Raw genomic sequence first — 18,822 nt, 5'->3', positions numbered from 1 at the left:
TTAAGAGGGTCACATTTGTCTCCCCAAGACAATCACTACTCTTCTTTTTGACTTTCAAGGACTTTCATTAGTAACTCTTGTCTCTCTCTCAATCCTCTTTCCTATCACCTTCTTAGCCATACTCTTAACCTCTCCACCCAGGACACAATTTGTCTGATTTTTGAGTTCATTAAGTTCTTTCCCACCTCTATGCTTTGTTCATGCCATTCCCCTCTCTTAGAGAAATTTCCCTTCTTTCTCCACCATCTTTCTAGGCCCAGTTTCAGTCTTATACGTTCTGTGATTGCTCCAGGGAACACTTTCTGAACTGCCACATTGGATATTTCATCATGAAATATGACTCTATTGTACATTCTCTTGATGTCCTCAAAGTGTTACCCTATGTAACAAAATGCAGAGTAGATCACTGCAGACAGTTGTTTGTTTTTTTCTTTTTAAACCAACTCCTTCTTTTTATATAGGGATCTTCCAATTACCCTTAGACTGACACTAAACATACTTGGTAAAATATGAAAGATACTTGATAAAGCATGAAACATACTGATGAAATATAGAGGGATCAGAATTAATAGGAAATACAAAGTATGAAAACTTGGAAGTTAGAAAATCAGTAGTCACGATGAAATTCCCTAAGCCCTGATAGAAAATTTTAATGACAAACGCGTAAGGCAAGCTGGTTAAAAAGATGAGGAAGCAGAGGTCAGCACCAGATTGAAATGGCTTTTTCTGTTCCTTCTCTGATGGCTCTGGATTTCTGGCATTCTGAAAAACAAAGGAAGTGACTTCTAATCACTACTTAACAAATAGGCTCCCCCATGCTCAGAAATAAGCAGTATTAGTCTGCAAATGATGATCACTTTGTGTACTTACGCAGCCAAAGTTGTATTCAGCATTTTATGAACTGATGCAAAAGTTTTTGTGCATATTCAATTTTCCAAACTTAATGAGCATCTCATATATAGAGATATCAAGAAGAACATTACCCCTGCCCTTGGGGAGTGAAATTGTGTGTAGTTAGGAGAAAGTACTCATGCACAAGTAAATTGGTCCTTTGCAGAGCAACAGGTGAACTAATGTAAGTTCACAGAACAGTGTATGTATTTCCATGTGAGGTAACAGTGATAAAAAGAATTAAGTGGGAGATTTCCAAAACAAAATCAGTAAAAAATATGCACTTCATTTCATGTAAGGGAAGGGGAAAAACAGTGTAATGTCTGCAAGGTATTGGAAGTGGAAACACAGACCTTATCACAGTTCACCCAGTAGAGAATATATTATTAGTATAAGTGTTAGCATTGCTGCAGGAGAAGCCAATTCTGACTACATGTTGGAATGGTTTCTTTGAGTTGCTTTTCATTGTTTTTGTCACTATAATCATGCACAATGGCCTGCCTCAGGGAATCCTGCTTATCTGCCCGACTGTGGAACTAAAGTGCCCTGGTTCAGGACCCTGTCCACCTGTAGATGGCAGGAAGGAAGAATTAACATATCCCCTGCCTGAGGCTTGCCATTCTAGGAGATATTTGCAAGATTAATGGCCTTTTTACATTGTTTCCTCACCTCTTCCCATCTCCAATCCATAAGATAACCTGACATCCAGGCCCTGACAACATGGTTATTTTGAGACATTAGTCTGCCATCTTCTGGGTCTGCCAGCTCTCTGAATGAAGTCCTATTCCTTGCCCCAACACCTGTCTCTGATTCGTTGCCCGGCTGTGCGGTAAGTTTGGACTCTGTAACAGTATTAGCGTTCCCATTTGATCACAGGAAATGGCTAGACATCTAAATTAACTTTCCCTAAGTCATATGGCAAGTTACTGGCGTAGCTAAAGCAAATGACATTTTGGGAACAGTCTGCATCATGAGACACTAAAGCTGTATATTTTTCAATGCATGCAAGTACTCCCAGATACTCCTTAAACAACGAGTAAAAAACGAAAACATATTCATAAAATATTTGTTTTACAAGTAGTGCAAATGACAGAAGAAGATGCTTTCTTATTCCCCTAGGTCAGGAAATCAGAGAATATTAAAAAAAACACAAAAGCAAAAAACCCCCCAAGATTCATTAACAGTGTTTCCTGAGGAAGAATATAGACTTCCAGACGGTGCCAGAATTCCACATTACTGCCTGAATTCAAAGATTAAGGGTGTGTTTTGCCCACACCCTACATTTTTTGGAACATAGGCCTTGCCATTATGTAAGGTCTACTCAACAAGGCTGACATGACTCTCCTCTTCATGGGAGAGCCCTTCTTCTGATCCATAACATGCATATTTTTATATGTACCTCATCTATTAACCAAACTGACAGATTATCACCCAGATTAACACGAATCTATTTATCTCTACAACTGCCAGCTCCTGTAGATGGTAGCTGTTACACAAGACAGAAAAATCTCTTGGAATGACCTGCAGACTTGTTTCAGTCATCCACAGAGCCATAAAGTTGGATGGATTCAGAATAGAGAAGTGGCTGGCTGTAAATATGATATAATTTTTCTCCCAGGCCAGTTCTGAGCACCTCGCACACCACAGCACCGCAGTATAGTATGGGCCTTTGTTGGGCCTTATATTTCCCACCTGTATTTCTTTTTCTTTTTTCAGCAAGTCTGTCTTTGTGCCAACTGCTAAATAACCATAAATTTTGTTCTTATAAACCTTAATGAATGCTTGGCCAAGATGCTGTAACTATTGGCTTCTACATTGGAGCATAAATGGAAAGGAAAGAAAAAAAAAGTGCACACTGTGAAAAACTGGATAAAATGGAAAAAAAGATCACAGCAAACCCAAAGTCGCAATTTGCCTTTAATGTGAAGGAGGCCTTGTTTTCACGGTGTGGCAGCTCTCAGGGGTTTTAATCTCAAAGTAGCTGATCAATTTAAGGTAAGTGGCAGGCATTTGGCCTGGTTCCCAGGCTTTGCTTTGCTGCTCTGAGAAAAGAAAGGATTCAGTCAGACACACAGACAACAGGCATCATCAGCGGCTCCCACATTCCAAGCATTTTAACACAGATTAGGTTGGCATGATTCTACTGTTTACCGAAATCTCCTAGCTGTTGCATTTTTCCTTCTCCTTGCCACGGTTATCCAAGATGGTTTTCTCAGGTCAGGACCTTCATATGCCAAATAGCTTGCAAGGCTGCAAAGGAAAACAGAAGAGCATGGGTCAAGACGTCTGATTAAAATGCTGTTTCACTGGCTCACTGCAAAATATGAGACTGCAGACAGCAGGTAATTGAGCACTGAACTTTTTGCCTTAGGCATGCATCGAGACAGGAACTGTTTTACATGCATTCCTAAGAGGGGAAGAAAACGAAGATAATTTCTTTAACAAGGACAAACTTAATTCAGCCAGAAGTGCCCCATGGATTAGCAGGGTGACTGGTGGTTATTTTCTCTTCAGATTTTATAAGCAGGAGCCATATACATATGTTAAGCAAAATTGTAACCAATAAAGTCCATGTGTTAAACAATTTCAGATTAATTATTCTTCATTTTTTCAGAACAGTAATATTAAATGAGCTCGACAGTTCCCTTACCAATATCTTATTTTCCTAGCAAAAGTGAATTTCTTAATCCATCTGACCTGTAACCTAAGTTACATAAAATATGTATTCAGTGAATCAGACCGAAAAATACATAAAAATCATCTTCCATGTGTTTTTGACTGTATCATGCTTTTGGACAAATTTTGTATTTTTAAGTACATTTTTACTGTCTTTAAAGATACTTTGTCTTTAATATATTCAAGATGCCTCTCCCCTTACTCATCTTTATGGCAGATTTCTACATGTGTTTTTTTTCTCAGAATTTTATCAAAACAAGTAACTGATATGAATTTTTAAATATAATTTTTCTAGCTATTAAACTTTTTAAGCACAGTGTCCAAATTATTATACTTTCTAAATCCAAAATGCCTTAATGTTTCATAAATTTACATTGACATGTTTCTTCCAAAAATAATATTGTTACAATTAAGTAGTTTATGCTAAGAATGAATACTTTTTTTTTGAGGGGGGGGGGAATACCTACAGCATGCAGGACCTTAGTTCCCTGACCAGGGATTGAACCTATACCCCCTGCGCTAAGAGTGCAGAGTCTTCCCTGCACCACCAGGGAAGTCCCAAGAATATATATTCCTGTCAATAAGGGTTAGCTTAGAAACTAATGCAATTATATGCATTTATTTTAATTTCAGATGTTTCCCTGGTGGCTCAGACAGTACAGAATCTGCCCACAATGCAGGAGACCTGAGGATCTTCCCTGGGTCGGGAAGACCCCCTGGAGCAGGAAATGGCACCCCGCTCCAGTGTTCTTGCATAAAGAATCCCATGGAAAGACCCCCTGGAGCAGGAAATGGCACCCCGCTCCAGTGTTCTTGCATAAAGAATCCCATGGAAAGACCCCCTGGAGCAGGAAATGGCACCCCGCTCCAGTGTTCTTGCATAAAGAATCCCATGGAAAGACCCCCTGGAGCAGGAAATGGCACCCCGCTCCAGTGTTCTTGCATAAAGAATCCCATGGAAAGACCCCCTGGAGCAGGAAATGGCACCCCGCTCCAGTGTTCTTGCATAAAGAATCCCATGGAAAGACCCCCTGGAGCAGGAAATGGCACCCCGCTCCAGTGTTCTTGCATAAAGAATCCCATGGAAAGACCCCCTGGAGCAGGAAATGGCACCCCGCTCCAGTGTTCTTGCATAAAGAATCCCATGGAAAGACCCCCTGGAGCAGGAAATGGCACCCCGCTCCAGTGTTCCTGCATAAAGAATCCCATGGAAAGACCCCCTGGAGCAGGAAATGGCACCCCGCTCCAGTGTTCCTGCATAAAGAATCCCATGGAAAGACCCCCTGGAGCAGGAAATGGCACCCCGCTCCAGTGTTCCTGCATAAAGAATCCCATGGAAAGACCCCCTGGAGCAGGAAATGGCACCCCGCTCCAGTGTTCCTGCATAAAGAATCCCATGGAAAGACCCCCTGGAGCAGGAAATGGCACCCCGCTCCAGTGTTCCTGCATAAAGAATCCCATGGAAAGACCCCCTGGAGCAGGAAATGGCACCCCGCTCCAGTGTTCCTGCATAAAGAATCCCATGGAAAGACCCCCTGGAGCAGGAAATGGCACCCCGCTCCAGTGTTCCTGCATAAAGAATCCCATGGAAAGACCCCCTGGAGCAGGAAATGGCACCCCGCTCCAGTGTTCCTGCATAAAGAATCCCATGGAAAGACCCCCTGGAGCAGGAAATGGCACCCCGCTCCAGTGTTCCTGCATAAAGAATCCCATGGAAAGACCCCCTGGAGCAGGAAATGGCACCCCGCTCCAGTGTTCCTGCATAAAGAATCCCATGGAAAGACCCCCTGGAGCAGGAAATGGCACCCCGCTCCAGTGTTCCTGCATAAAGAATCCCATGGAAAGACCCCCTGGAGCAGGAAATGGCACCCCGCTCCAGTGTTCCTGCATAAAGAATCCCATGGAAAGACCCCCTGGAGCAGGAAATGGCACCCCGCTCCAGTGTTCCTGCATAAAGAATCCCATGGAAAGACCCCCTGGAGCAGGAAATGGCACCCCGCTCCAGTGTTCCTGCATAAAGAATCCCATGGAAAGACCCCCTGGAGCAGGAAATGGCACCCCGCTCCAGTGTTCCTGCATAAAGAATCCCATGGAAAGACCCCCTGGAGCAGGAAATGGCACCCCGCTCCAGTGTTCTTGCATAAAGAATCCCATGGAAAGACCCCCTGGAGCAGGAAATGGCACCCCGCTCCAGTGTTCTTGCATAAAGAATCCCATGGAAAGACCCCCTGGAGCAGGAAATGGCACCCCGCTCCAGTGTTCTTGCATAAAGAATCCCATGGAAAGACCCCCTGGAGCAGGAAATGGCACCCCGCTCCAGTGTTCCTGCATAAAGAATCCCATGGAAAGACCCCCTGGAGCAGGAAATGGCACCCCGCTCCAGTGTTCCTGCATAAAGAATCCCACGGACAGACCCCCTGGAGCAGGAAATGGCAGCCCGCTCCAGTGTTCCTGCATAAAGAATCCCACGGACAGACCCCCTGGAGCAGGAAATGGCAGCCCGCTCCAGTGTTCTTGCATAAAGAATCCCACGGAAAGACCCCCTGGAGCAGGAAATGGCAGCCCGCTCCAGTGTTCCTGCATAAAGAATCCCACGGAAAGACCCCCTGGAGCAGGAAATGGCAGCCCGCTCCAGTGTTCCTGCATAAAGAATCCCACGGAAAGACCCCCTGGAGCAGGAAATGGCAGCCCGCTCCAGTGTTCCTGCATAAAGAATCCCATGGAAAGACCCCCTGGAGCAGGAAATGGCAGCCCGCTCCAGTGTTCCTGCATAAAGAATCCCATGGAAAGACCCCCTGGAGCAGGAAATGGCAGCCCGCTCCAGTGTTCCTGCATAAAGAATCCCATGGAAAGACCCCCTGGAGCAGGAAATGGCAGCCCGCTCCAGTGTTCCTGCATAAAGAATCCCACGGAAAGACCCCCTGGAGCAGGAAATGGCAGCCCGCTCCAGCGTTCCTGCATAAAGAATCCCATGGAAAGACCCCCTGGAGCAGGAAATGGCAGCCCGCTCCAGTGTTCCTGCATAAAGAATCCCATGGAAAGACCCCCTGGAGCAGGAAATGGCACCCCGCTCCAGTGTTCCTGCATAAAGAATCCCATGGAAAGACCCCCTGGAGCAGGAAATGGCAGCCCGCTCCAGTGTTCCTGCATAAAGAATCCCATGGAAAGACCCCCTGGAGCAGGAAATGGCACCCCGCTCCAGTGTTCTTGCATAAAGAATCCCATGGAAAGACCCCCTGGAGCAGGAAATGGCACCCCGCTCCAGTGTTCTTGCATAAAGAATCCCATGGAAAGACCCCCTGGAGCAGGAAATGGCACCCCGCTCCAGTGTTCTTGCATAAAGAATCCCATGGAAAGACCCCCTGGAGCAGGAAATGGCACCCCGCTCCAGTGTTCCTGCATAAAGAATCCCATGGAAAGACCCCCTGGAGCAGGAAATGGCACCCCGCTCCAGTGTTCCTGCATAAAGAATCCCACGGACAGACCCCCTGGAGCAGGAAATGGCAGCCCGCTCCAGTGTTCCTGCATAAAGAATCCCACGGACAGACCCCCTGGAGCAGGAAATGGCAGCCCGCTCCAGTGTTCCTGCATAAAGAATCCCACGGAAAGACCCCCTGGAGCAGGAAATGGCAGCCCGCTCCAGTGTTCCTGCATAAAGAATCCCACGGAAAGACCCCCTGGAGCAGGAAATGGCAGCCCGCTCCAGTGTTCCTGCATAAAGAATCCCACGGAAAGACCCCCTGGAGCAGGAAATGGCAGCCCGCTCCAGTGTTCCTGCATAAAGAATCCCATGGAAAGACCCCCTGGAGCAGGAAATGGCAGCCCGCTCCAGTGTTCCTGCATAAAGAATCCCACGGAAAGACCCCCTGGAGCAGGAAATGGCAGCCCGCTCCAGTGTTCCTGCATAAAGAATCCCACGGAAAGACCCCCTGGAGCAGGAAATGGCAGCCCGCTCCAGTGTTCCTGCATAAAGAATCCCACGGAAAGACCCCCTGGAGCAGGAAATGGCAGCCCGCTCCAGTGTTCCTGCATAAAGAATCCCATGGAAAGACCCCCTGGAGCAGGAAATGGCAGCCCGCTCCAGTGTTCCTGCATAAAGAATCCCACGGAAAGACCCCCTGGAGCAGGAAATGGCAGCCCGCTCCAGTGTTCCTGCATAAAGAATCCCACGGAAAGACCCCCTGGAGCAGGAAATGGCAGCCCGCTCCAGTGTTCCTGCATAAAGAATCCCATGGAAAGACCCCCTGGAGCAGGAAATGGCAGCCCGCTCCAGTGTTCCTGCATAAAGAATCCCACGGAAAGACCCCCTGGAGCAGGAAATGGCAGCCCGCTCCAGTGTTCCTGCATAAAGAATCCCATGGAAAGACCCCCTGGAGCAGGAAATGGCAGCCCGCTCCAGTGTTCCTGCATAAAGAATCCCACGGAAAGACCCCCTGGAGCAGGAAATGGCAGCCCGCTCCAGCGTTCCTGCATAAAGAATCCCATGGACAGACCCCCTGGAGCAGGAAATGGCAGCCCGCTCCAGTGTTCTTGCATAAAGAATCCCACGGACGGAGGAGCCTGGTGGGCTACAGCTCACAGTGTCGCAAAGAGTCGGGCAGGACACACACATATCGCACATGCAAGGGTGTTTTTAAAAAAAATAATATGTTTACTCATTGATTAAAAATAAAAGGGGATAAATAAGAAAACAAATTGCAGCCATCATTCTGCTCCTGCTAGATGAGTCTGAGATGTGACGTCTGGAACTGCAGTAGCCATCTTGCAACTATGCCAGGAGCTAGCCTAAGAGACCCACCTGACATGCTGAGGATGGCAGGCAGAGAAGATAAAAAGAGCATGGTTCTTAGTTAGGCCACTGAGCTACAGAACCGAAAATCCTGGGAATACCCAACTTGAGACTTCTTCTTATGTGATATAACAAATTCCCTTTCATTCAGTCAACAGTATTTATTGAGCACCTACCATGAGAGGATGCTCTAGGTACCCTATTATAGGTATTCAGAAAAAGAAAGTGTCAGTTGCTCTGTTGTGTCCAACTTTCTGTGACTCCATGAACTATAGCCCGCCAGGCTCCTCCGTCCATGGGATTTTCCAGGCAAGAATACTGGAGTGAGTTGCCATGCCCTTCTCCAGGGGATCTTCTTGACCTCGGGATCAATCTGCATTGCAGGCAGATTCTTTACCATTTGATCTACCTGAGAAGCAAGTATTTGGAATATGTCGATAAATCAAGTACACAAGAGCCCTACTCTGGCAGAAGTAACATTCCAGCTGAGATGGATAAATTAAAAACATGAATAAGAAAATACTATACTATCTTAGGAAGTACTAAGTGGGGAAATATAAAAATAGAGCATGGTGAAAAGAATCAGGACTGCTGGGATGGAGGGAACAGTTTTGGCTGAATAAAGTGAAGGAGGGCGATTTGAGCAAACACTTGTAGGAAATGAAATTTTCTTGAAGGCATAGGATGTGGGGATTTGGGGCTTTTTATTTTTCTTTTTGTTTCAAATCCACTAAATGAGGAAGAGAAGTGAAGAGATTGAGACAGAAAGAGAGAAATTGATGTTGATTTGGAATATATCTGATCCCAGTTCCAGTTCAGTTCTTCCTCATTCTTTTGAGCCACAACATTCCTTCCTCTGCTTAAGTTTAAACTGGGTTTCTGTCACTTGCCACTGAAAGGGGACAGACTAGTACATTTTAAATTGGTCACATGAACTATCTCTGCTTCTACAGACCACAGGTCCAAGTAGCTACTAGACCATAATTCCATCCTGTACGTAATGAGCTTCGTGCTTCACACTGGAGGTATCTCGGGAATGGTAGTCAGGACAGTGTGATGTTGGTCAAAGAACAGGCGAGTAAATCAATGTAACAGAATAGAGAACCCAGAAATAGACTCCCATAAATAGAGTAAACTGATTTTTGACAAAAGAACAAAGGCAAAACAGTAGAGCAAAGATAGTATTTTCAACAAATGATGTTGGAACAACATCCACACGCTAAAAGAAGAAAAGAAAGAATCCAGACAAGAACCTTACACCTTTCACAGAACCTGACGTAAAATGAATTGTATAGCTAAATGAAAAACATAAAACTATAAACTCCTAGAAGATAACATAGAAGGAAACCTAGGTGATTATGGTTGGGCATGGCAGTGACTTTTTCCACACAACACCAAAGGAATGATCCATGAAAAAAAGAATGGATAAACTCAACTTCACTGAAATTAAAAATTTCTGCTCTGCAAAATATCAGGAGAATGATAAGACCAGCCACAGATTGAAAGAAAGTACTTGTAAGAGACATACCTGATCATGGGGTTATTCTAAATATACTAAGAAGTCTTAAAGTCAACAATAAGAAAACAAGCAATCAGATTATAAAGTGGGCTAAAGATCATAACAGACACCTCACCAGAGAAAATATACAGATTGAAGAAGCTCCACAATGCATGCCCCCAGGAAAGTACAAACTGAAACAAGATAGCACCACACCACTGTTAGAATGACCAAAATCCAGAACACCGACACGAGCAAAGGCTGGTGAGGAGTTTTTCTTCATTGCTGATGAGAATGCAAAATGGTGCACTTTGAAAGACAATTAGGCAGTATCTGACAAAACTAAATGTAATCTTACCATCTGATCTAGCAATCAGCAGTTGAGTCGCTCAGTCGTGTCCAACTCTTTGCAACCCCATGGACTGCAGCACACCATGCTTCCCTGTCCATCACCAACTCCCAAAGCTTGCTCAAACTCATGTCCATCCAGTCAGTGATGCCATCCAATCATCTCATCCTCTGTCATCCCCTTCTCCTGGCTTCAGTCTTTCCCAGCATCAGGGTCTTTTCCAGTGAGTCAATTCTTCTCATCAGGTGGCCAAAGTATTGGAGTTTCAGCTTCAGCATTAGCATCAGTCCTTCCAGTGAATATTCAAGATTGATTTCCTTTAGGATGGACTGGTTTGATCTCCTTGCTGTCCAAGGGACTCTCAAGAGTCTTCTTCAACACCACAATTCAAAAGCACCATTTCTTCAGTGCTCAGCTTTCGTTATTGTCCAACTCTCACATGCACATATGACTACTGGAAAAACCATAGCATTGACTGTATGGGCCAACCATAGCATTGATTAAAAAGCAGATGTCTCTTCTTTTTAATATGTAGTCTAGGTTGGCCATAGCTTTTCTTGCAAGGAGCAAGTGTCTTTTATTTCATGGCTGCAGTCACCATCTGCAGTGATTTTGAAGCCCAAGAAAATAAAGTCTGTCACTGTTTCCACATTTTCCCCATCTATTTGCCATGAAGTGATGGGACCAGATGCCATGATCTTAGTTTTTTGAATGTTGAATTTTAAGCCAGGGTTTTCACTCTCCTCTTTCACCTTCATCAAGAGGCTGTTTAGTTCTTCTTCATTTTCTGCCATAAGGGTGGTATTATCTGTGCATCTGGGGTTATTGATATTTCTCCCAGCAATCTTGATGCTAGCTTGTACTTTATGCGGTCTGGCCTTTCACATGATGTACTCTGAATATAAATTAAATAGGCAGGGTGACAGTATACAGCCTTGACATATTCCTTTCCCAATTTTGAACCAGTCCATTGTTCCATGTCCGGTTCTAACTGTTGCTTCTTGACCTGCACACAGATTCCTCAGGAGGCAGGTGAGGTGGTCTGGTATTCCCCTCTCTTTAAGAATTTTCCACATATTGTTGTGATCCACAGTCAAAGGCTTTAGCATAGTCAGTGAAGCAGAAGTAGATGTTTTTCTGGAACTCTCTTGCTCTTTTTCTGTGATCCAACGGATATTGGCAATTTGAGCTCTGGTTCCTCTGCCTTCTCTAAATTCAGCTTCTACATCTGGAAGTTCTCGTTTCACGTACTGTTGAAGCCTTGCTTGGAGAATTTTGAGCATTACTTTACTAGCGTGTGAGATGAGTGCAATTGTGCAGTAGTTTGAGCATTCTTTGGCACTGTCTTTGTTTGGGATCGGAATGTAAACAGACCTTTTCCAGTCCCATGGCCACTGCTGAGTTTTCCAAATTTGCTGGCATATTGAGTGCAGCACTTTCACAGCATCATCTTTTAGGATTTGAAATAGCTCAACTGGAATTCCATCACCTCCACTAGCTTTGTTCCTCGTAATGCTTTCTAAGGCCCACTTGACTTCATACTCCAGGATGTCTGGTTCTAGATAAGTGATGACACCATCATGGTTATCAGGGTCACTAAGATCTTTTTTTGTATAGTTCTTCTGTGTATTCTTGTCACCTCTTCTTAATATCTTCTGCTTCTGTTAGGTCCATACCATTTCTGTTCTTTATTATTCTGTTCCATCTTTGCATGAAAGTATCTCTAATTTTTGAAGAAATCTCTAGTCTTTCCCATTCTATTGTTTTCCTCTATTTCTTTGCATTGATCACTTAGGAAGGCTTTCTTATCTCTCCTTGCTGTTCTTTGGAACTCTGCATTCAGATGGATATATCTTTCCATTTCTCCTTTGCCTTTCATGTCTCTTCTTTTCTCAGCTATTTGTAAGGCCTCCTCAGTCAACCATTTTGCCCTTTTGCACTTTTTCTTCTGGGGGATGGTTTTAATCATCGCTTCCTATATAATGTTATGAACCTCCGTGCATAGTTCTTCAAGTACTCTATCTATCTGATCTAACCCCTTGAATCTATTTGTCACTTTCACTGTATAATCATAAGGGATTTTATTTAGGTCATACCTCAATAGTCTAGTGGTTTTCCCTACTTTCTTCAATTTAAGTGTGATTTTTGCAATAAGGAGTTGATGATCTGAGCCACAGTCAGCTCCCAGTCTTGTTTTTGCTGACTGTGTAGAGTGTCTCCATCTTCAGCTGCAAAGAATATAATCAATCTGATTTTGGTATTGACCATCTGGTGATGTCCATGTGTAGAGTCCTGTCTGTGTTGTTGGAAGAGGGTGTTTGCTATGACCAGTGTGTTCTCTTGGCAGAACTCTGATAGTGTTTGCCCTGTTCATTTTGTTCTCCAAGGCCAAAGTTGCCTGTTACTCCAGGTATCTCTTGACTTCCTACTTTTGCTTTCTAGTCCCCTATGATGAAAGGACATCTTTTTTTAGTGTTAGTTCTAGGAGGTCTTGTAGGTCTTCATAGAACCATTCAACTTCAGCTTCTTCAGCATTACTGGTTGGGGCATAGACTTGGATTACCGTGATATTGAATGGTTTGCCTTGGAAATGAACAGAGATCATTCTGTCATTTTTGAGATTGCACGCAAGTACTACATTTTGGACTCTTTTGTTGATTATGAGGGCTACTCCATTTCTTCTATGGGATTCTTGCCCACAGTAGTGGATATAATGGTCATCTGAGTTAAATTCACCCATTCTGGTCCATTTCAGTTCACTGATTCCTAAAATGTCGCTCTCCACTCTTGCCATCTCCTGTTTGACCACTTCCAATTTACCTTGATTCATGGACCTAACATTCCAGGTTCCTATGCAGTATTGCTCTTCACAGCATCACCAGTCACATCCACAACTGGGTGTTGTTTTCACTTTGGCTCAGCCTCTTCATTCTTTCTGGAGCTCTCTCTCTACTCTTCTCCGGTAGCATATTGGACACCACCAACCTGGGGAGTTCATCTTTTAGTGTCATATATTTTTGCCCTTTCATCCTGTTCATGGGGTTCTCAAGGCAAGAATACTGAAGTGGTGTACCATTCTGTTCTCCAGTGGACCACGTTTTGTCAGAACTCTCCACCATGATCCCATCTATCTTGGGTGGCCAGCAAGCATACTCTTTGGTATTTACGCAGAGAAGAGGGTAACTTAAGTTCACACAAATACCTGTACACAGATGTTTATAACAGCTTTGTTTATAATTGCCAAAACTTAGAAGCCACCAAGGTTACTTTCAGTAGGTAAATGGATAAATAAACTCTAGTATATCCAGTCAATGGAATATTATTCAGTATAAAATAATGAGCTATGAAGCCATGGAGGAGCCTTAAATGTGTATTGATAAGTGAAAGAAGTCAGTCTGAAAAGGCTACACACTATATGATTCCAAACATATGACATTCTGGAGCAGAAACTATGAAGACAGTGGTTATCAATGGTTATCAAGGGTTGAGAGGGAAGATGAAGAGAAAGACAAGAGATTTTTAGGGCAGTGAAACTACTCTGTATGATACTATAATGGGGGATAAATACCATGATTCATTTGTCAAAACCAAAAAAGTGTACAACATAAAGAGTGAAATGTAAATGTAAACTATGAACTTTAGTTACTAATAATGTATCAGTATTTGTTCATCAGTTTTCAGGAATGTGCCATATCAAATCAATGCATGATGTTAATAATAGGGGAAACTTGGTGAGTAGGGCTGAGTATATAGGAATAAAAGTTCTTTCTCTCTGCTCATTTTTCAATACGCCTAAGACTGCTTTAAACAATAAAGTCTATTTTCTTTTGGAAAAACACCATCATAGGAAAAAGTAGTCATTTAGATGTATTGTAATTTTAAAACTTCTATTCATCAAAAGAAGTTATTAAGAGAATGAAAAGGCAAGATACAAAGTAGGAGAAGATAATTTATGTATATAAATCACACAGATAACTCATATCCAGAGTGTATAAAGATTTCTTGTAACTCAATAAGAAAAAAATTGACTCAGTTTTTTTTAAAAGAAATCCTCAATGATATGAACAGAATTATGAAAGAGTATATGCAAATGTCAGTGAACATGAAAATGTGTTCAACATCATTAGTTATCGGGAAAATTCAAGTTGAAAACATAACAATATCTCTACACACATCCCAGAAGGGCTAAAATTTAAGAGGTTGATGATACAGATTTTAGGATATAGAGCAACAGAAACTCCTGGAATGCTTGAGAGTGTGAACTGGTAAAACTACTTTGGAAGTTTCGTTGCCAGTTAAATTAAGCATATGTCCACCCCGTGATTAAGCAATTCAACCCCTAGGTGTAAATCCAAAAGAAATGCATACATATGAGCATGAAAGATAATTCTCAGTACATTATTCTTAATAGCACCAAACTGGAAGCAACCCAAATGTCTATTAACAGTAGAATGGATAAATAAAGTGTGGCATGTATTGCTATGTAGCAATGTAAAGAACTATTTCTGTGTGCAACACCTATGTATGTCAAAAGATGTAACATTTAGCAACAAAAAGATTACATACTATAGAATCTCAATTATATAAAGTTCAAAAACAGGCAACCTAAATTTATGGTAAGAGAAATCTGTGTAGTGATGCCTTTGAGGCTGGGAGCACAGAGTAAGCCTCTGTAGTAATGGTAATATTCAACAGTATGATAATCAAGTTATAAACAGTATGATAATCAAGTTATAAACTTAAGATGTGTGCCCTTTTTGGTCCACATGTCAAATTTAGATAAGAAAATTAGATAAATATTTTGTTCAAAGTATTTATGGTTGCCTAAATCAACCAACCATAAATTAAAGCCATCAAAGTTCCTAGGTTACTTTTCATCCTATCTTTGCAATAAAGATGGAATTATTTCTTCAACATAACCAGTCAGATGGGACCACAGTACTTGAATCTTGAAGCTAACATATAATGATCTCTCATTTATAAGACTCCAAGCTATGGCTCTTAACTCTAAGATAAATGACAAGGACTTTCTCGTATCACGTTTCACTCTTATTTAAGCAGTCCAATGTACTTCTTGTGCCCCACAAATTATTAATAATAGTAGCTAATATTTTAGGGATCCTTACCGTATACCAGTACCATAATGAACACTGGCATGCAGTAGCATATTTACAAGTCTCCTACTAACCCTAAGAGATAGATACTACTAAGCTACTTTACAGATGAGAAAATAAGGTGAGAAAACTTAATAAAATTTTCCAAGGTCATTGTATCAGTCAGTAATCTTAGTTATATTTTTTAAAAAGCCAAAAGTTGAAGCAGAAAAGAAGGTGTTAAAAGGTGACTGGATAACTCCCGCAGTTGCCAGCATGGACGGGTTGAGAACGATGCAGTCGTGGACAGTACTCCAGATCCAAGACGTGGATAGCTGCTGGTCAGCCCTGGACAGTGTGAGCTACTCTGCCCACCCTGGAACCGGACGCAGCCAGCAGGAGGACCGCCCTGCTGGAGCTTGCTGTGACTGCTGCCGGTGTAGCGGCAGGAGGATGACCCTCCGCTCCTCCTGCACCAGTCACGGGAAGAGCACACCATTCATGCCCTGGGGCAAAAAAGGGATTTATGCACACTTCTAAAATCACAGGTCCAGGGGTGGTGAGCAGGGATTTGAGCCCAGCCAGCTGGGTGCCAACATCCAGGGCCTCAGCTGCCATGCTAGGCTGCCTCCAAGTGAGTGATGGGAGTTTATCACTTTAAAGACCAGGGAAGGCAAGCAAGTATCAAAATGGCCAGCAGCACCCCATGCCACCATATCCTGTAGATCAGAAAGCGTCAGCCACTTGCTGCTTGACTAATTTAGAAAGACAGGGTAAAACTACTCATATGCAATGTGGGCTTCTGAAATCACCAAGTGCTTTAATAAAGGCAGGTCGGGAGGATCTGGCATGACAACTCATCAAGAGCCGTCGCTGTCCCATGTGGGGCCATGTGGCTGCATGCTGACTCAAACTGGTCTGGGGGGGGGGTGCCTCTGAATCACCAAGACCACATCCTGCCCCTCCCTCATTTTTTCCCCTGGAAGCTGCCCATCAGTTTTCTTGCTGAGATCTCCACCCAAAGCATGGGGCACAGGTATTTGCACCAAATGTCTGTGAATGTCTAAGAAGTCCCATTTTCCAGGAACATTTGGCCCTGGTTGTTTCAGTGGCATCTATGTGTGAAGTTACTATGACTAAGTGTGAAACTGATAGTCTGTGCGTGAAGACTCAGGGCTCAATTCAGGCCATTTATTTAGTTTCCACTGTGTTTTGGTGGACACACACCAGCATGTAACATCACATATACTTGCCTTCAACCATTTTTTATTGCTTATTTGACCTAAAAGAAAATTCTTAATCAAAATGCCAGCTAGATAGTAACTTGGGAGAAATATGTTCTTTTTGAGAATGGTGTCACAGACACACATTCATTATAGCCAAAGACTAAGCAGGAATCTCATCCTGCTCTGATTCATTTTGGGAAAACATGTGGTAGGCGATTCATAATCCTCGCCCATTTACTTTCAAATACAGAGTAAGAGGAAAGGGCAATTTTCTGTCTGTCTTTTCTTTTTTCTGTAAAGGCATTTTACTAAAATTAGTATCTGTTGGGGCTTTTTTGGTTTTGTTTTGTTTGGGGTTTTTTGGGTTTCCACTGAAGGTAGTAGTGGGAGTTAGGATCAGAGAGGCTGAAAAGTCATCAGTAGATGGAGGAATTTGAAAGTTCAGATGAAGGAGTCAGAACTTTACTCTATAGGCAGCAAGTAATCCATAGAAGTTTTTAAATTTTATTTTTAAGTCAAATACAACAAATCAAAAAATGTGGAAGTCAGATGTAAATTTAATTTACAAAATGACAAGGCAAAATTTGTGCAACCAGCATATGTGACAGGATGGGGGTGGTAGCTAACATTATAGTGGTCATCATTTTGTGATTTATAAATGTATCAAATCAACAGATTATACACGTTAAACATATACAATGGCATAAGTCAATTACATCTCAACAAAGCTGGAAATAAAAAAGAAAAGAGAAATAGAAGACTGCCAGCACCTCAGAAACTTTCTTAGTGACATTTTTTTTTTTTTAATTATGAGAATACAGAAGAGCATGAAACACTTACACTCAGTTTAACATGCCATCACCGTCAAGGTCAAAAAGTCTAAGGTCAGTCACATCCTAAAGTCTCCTTGAATTTACCTTCCCCAGTCACAACTCCCTTCCTCCTCCCCCACCCACGATAATCACTAGCCTAACATTTGGGGAAATCATTTTATTTTCTTGCTTTTCTTTATGGTTTTACCCCCTAGGTATGCATCCCTAAATCAGATAGTATAGTTTTGCCTTTTTTGAACCTAGTTTAAACAGAATCATGCTTTTTGTTTTCTTGGTTTTTTGCTTCTTTGACCCAACAGTACTTTTTGAGAGTCATCTATGTTGACATTTGTATTTAATAAGTGAAGTCGCTCAGTCGTGTCCGACTCTTTGCGACCCCGTGGACTGTAGCCCACCAGGCTCCTCCATCCATTGGATTCTCCAGGCAAGAATAGTGGAGTGGGTTGCGATTTCCTTCTCCAAATGTATTTAATAGTCCTTTGCTTTCTTTATTGTAAATGAATTCTTTATTCGTGCTGCAGTTTTTACACAGTGGGTTGTTTCCAGCTTGGGGCTGTTACAGGGCTATGGCATATGTGTGCATGGGTATATCTGTGCCTGTCTATAAGTATTCGTAGTATAAGGCTGAACTCAGGGAGAAAAGAATTAAGGGGGAGGGAAGGTTGGTCGGAGGCTCAATTGTATAATATTTAACATTTGAACTTGGTGATTAACAAAAGGAGTAAGAGGCAATAGATTCCTAGCAGTTCACAAGCAGAAGGTATGTTCATTTACAGTTTTCAGAGATGCTATTACATTTCCTTCTTAAAAGGCTTTGTCAATGTACACTCTTACCAAAGGCTTTGTGTGTGAATAAGGATGCCCATTCCTCTTTATTTTTGCTAACTTTTAATAGTATCCAAAATTATCAGAAAAAGTTAAGATCTCAATTTTGTTTCCCTAATTGTTAATGAGTTTGAACATTTTCATACACACTGTTGTGTTTTGTGTTGTGGTTCTTCAGTCACTCAGTTGTGTCCAAATCTCTGTGACCCCCTGGACTGCAGCACGCTAGGCTTCCTGCCCTTTACCATCTCCCGGAGTCTGCTCAGACTCATGTCAACTGAGTCAGTGATGCCATCCAACCATTTCATCCCCTGTCATCCCCTCTTCCCCCTGCCTTCAATCTTTGCGGGCATCAGGGTCTTTTCCGATGAATCGGCTCTTCACATCATGTGGCCAAAGTATTGAAGCTTCAGTTTCAACATCAGTCCTTCCGATGAATATTCAGGGTTGATTTCCTTTAGGATTGACTGGTTCAATATCCTTGCAGTCCAAGAGACTCTCAAGAGTCTTCTCCAGCACCACAATTCAAAAGCATCATTTCTTCAGCACTCAGCCTTCTTTGCGGTCCAACTCTCACATCCATATATGACTACTGAAAAAAACATAGCTTTGACAGTATGGACTTTTATCAGTAAAGTGATG

The 18,822-nt window shown here is 42.7% G+C and overlaps 1 protein-coding gene across 1 annotated transcript in view; it reads right to left on the bottom strand.

Moving 5' to 3' along the window:
* Window positions 1–2,790: 2,790 nt before the first annotated feature.
* LOC122674680 (translation initiation factor IF-2-like) overlaps window positions 2,791–18,822 on the bottom strand; it is a 92,947-nt gene continuing 76,915 nt past the window's right edge. Inside the window, exons 4-5 of the mRNA XM_043873205.1 lie at window positions 3,043–3,141; window positions 2,791–2,933 (exon numbers count right to left, since the gene is read on the bottom strand). The gene's annotated coding sequence lies outside the window, so the exon portion shown is untranslated. The remainder of the gene's footprint in view (window positions 2,934–3,042; window positions 3,142–18,822) is intronic.

This window comes from Cervus elaphus, chromosome 18 (genome assembly GCF_910594005.1).
Source record: "Cervus elaphus chromosome 18, mCerEla1.1, whole genome shotgun sequence".
NCBI classification, from domain to species: domain Eukaryota; kingdom Metazoa; phylum Chordata; class Mammalia; order Artiodactyla; family Cervidae; genus Cervus; species Cervus elaphus.
This window is presented reverse-complemented; position numbering and strand designations above follow the sequence as displayed.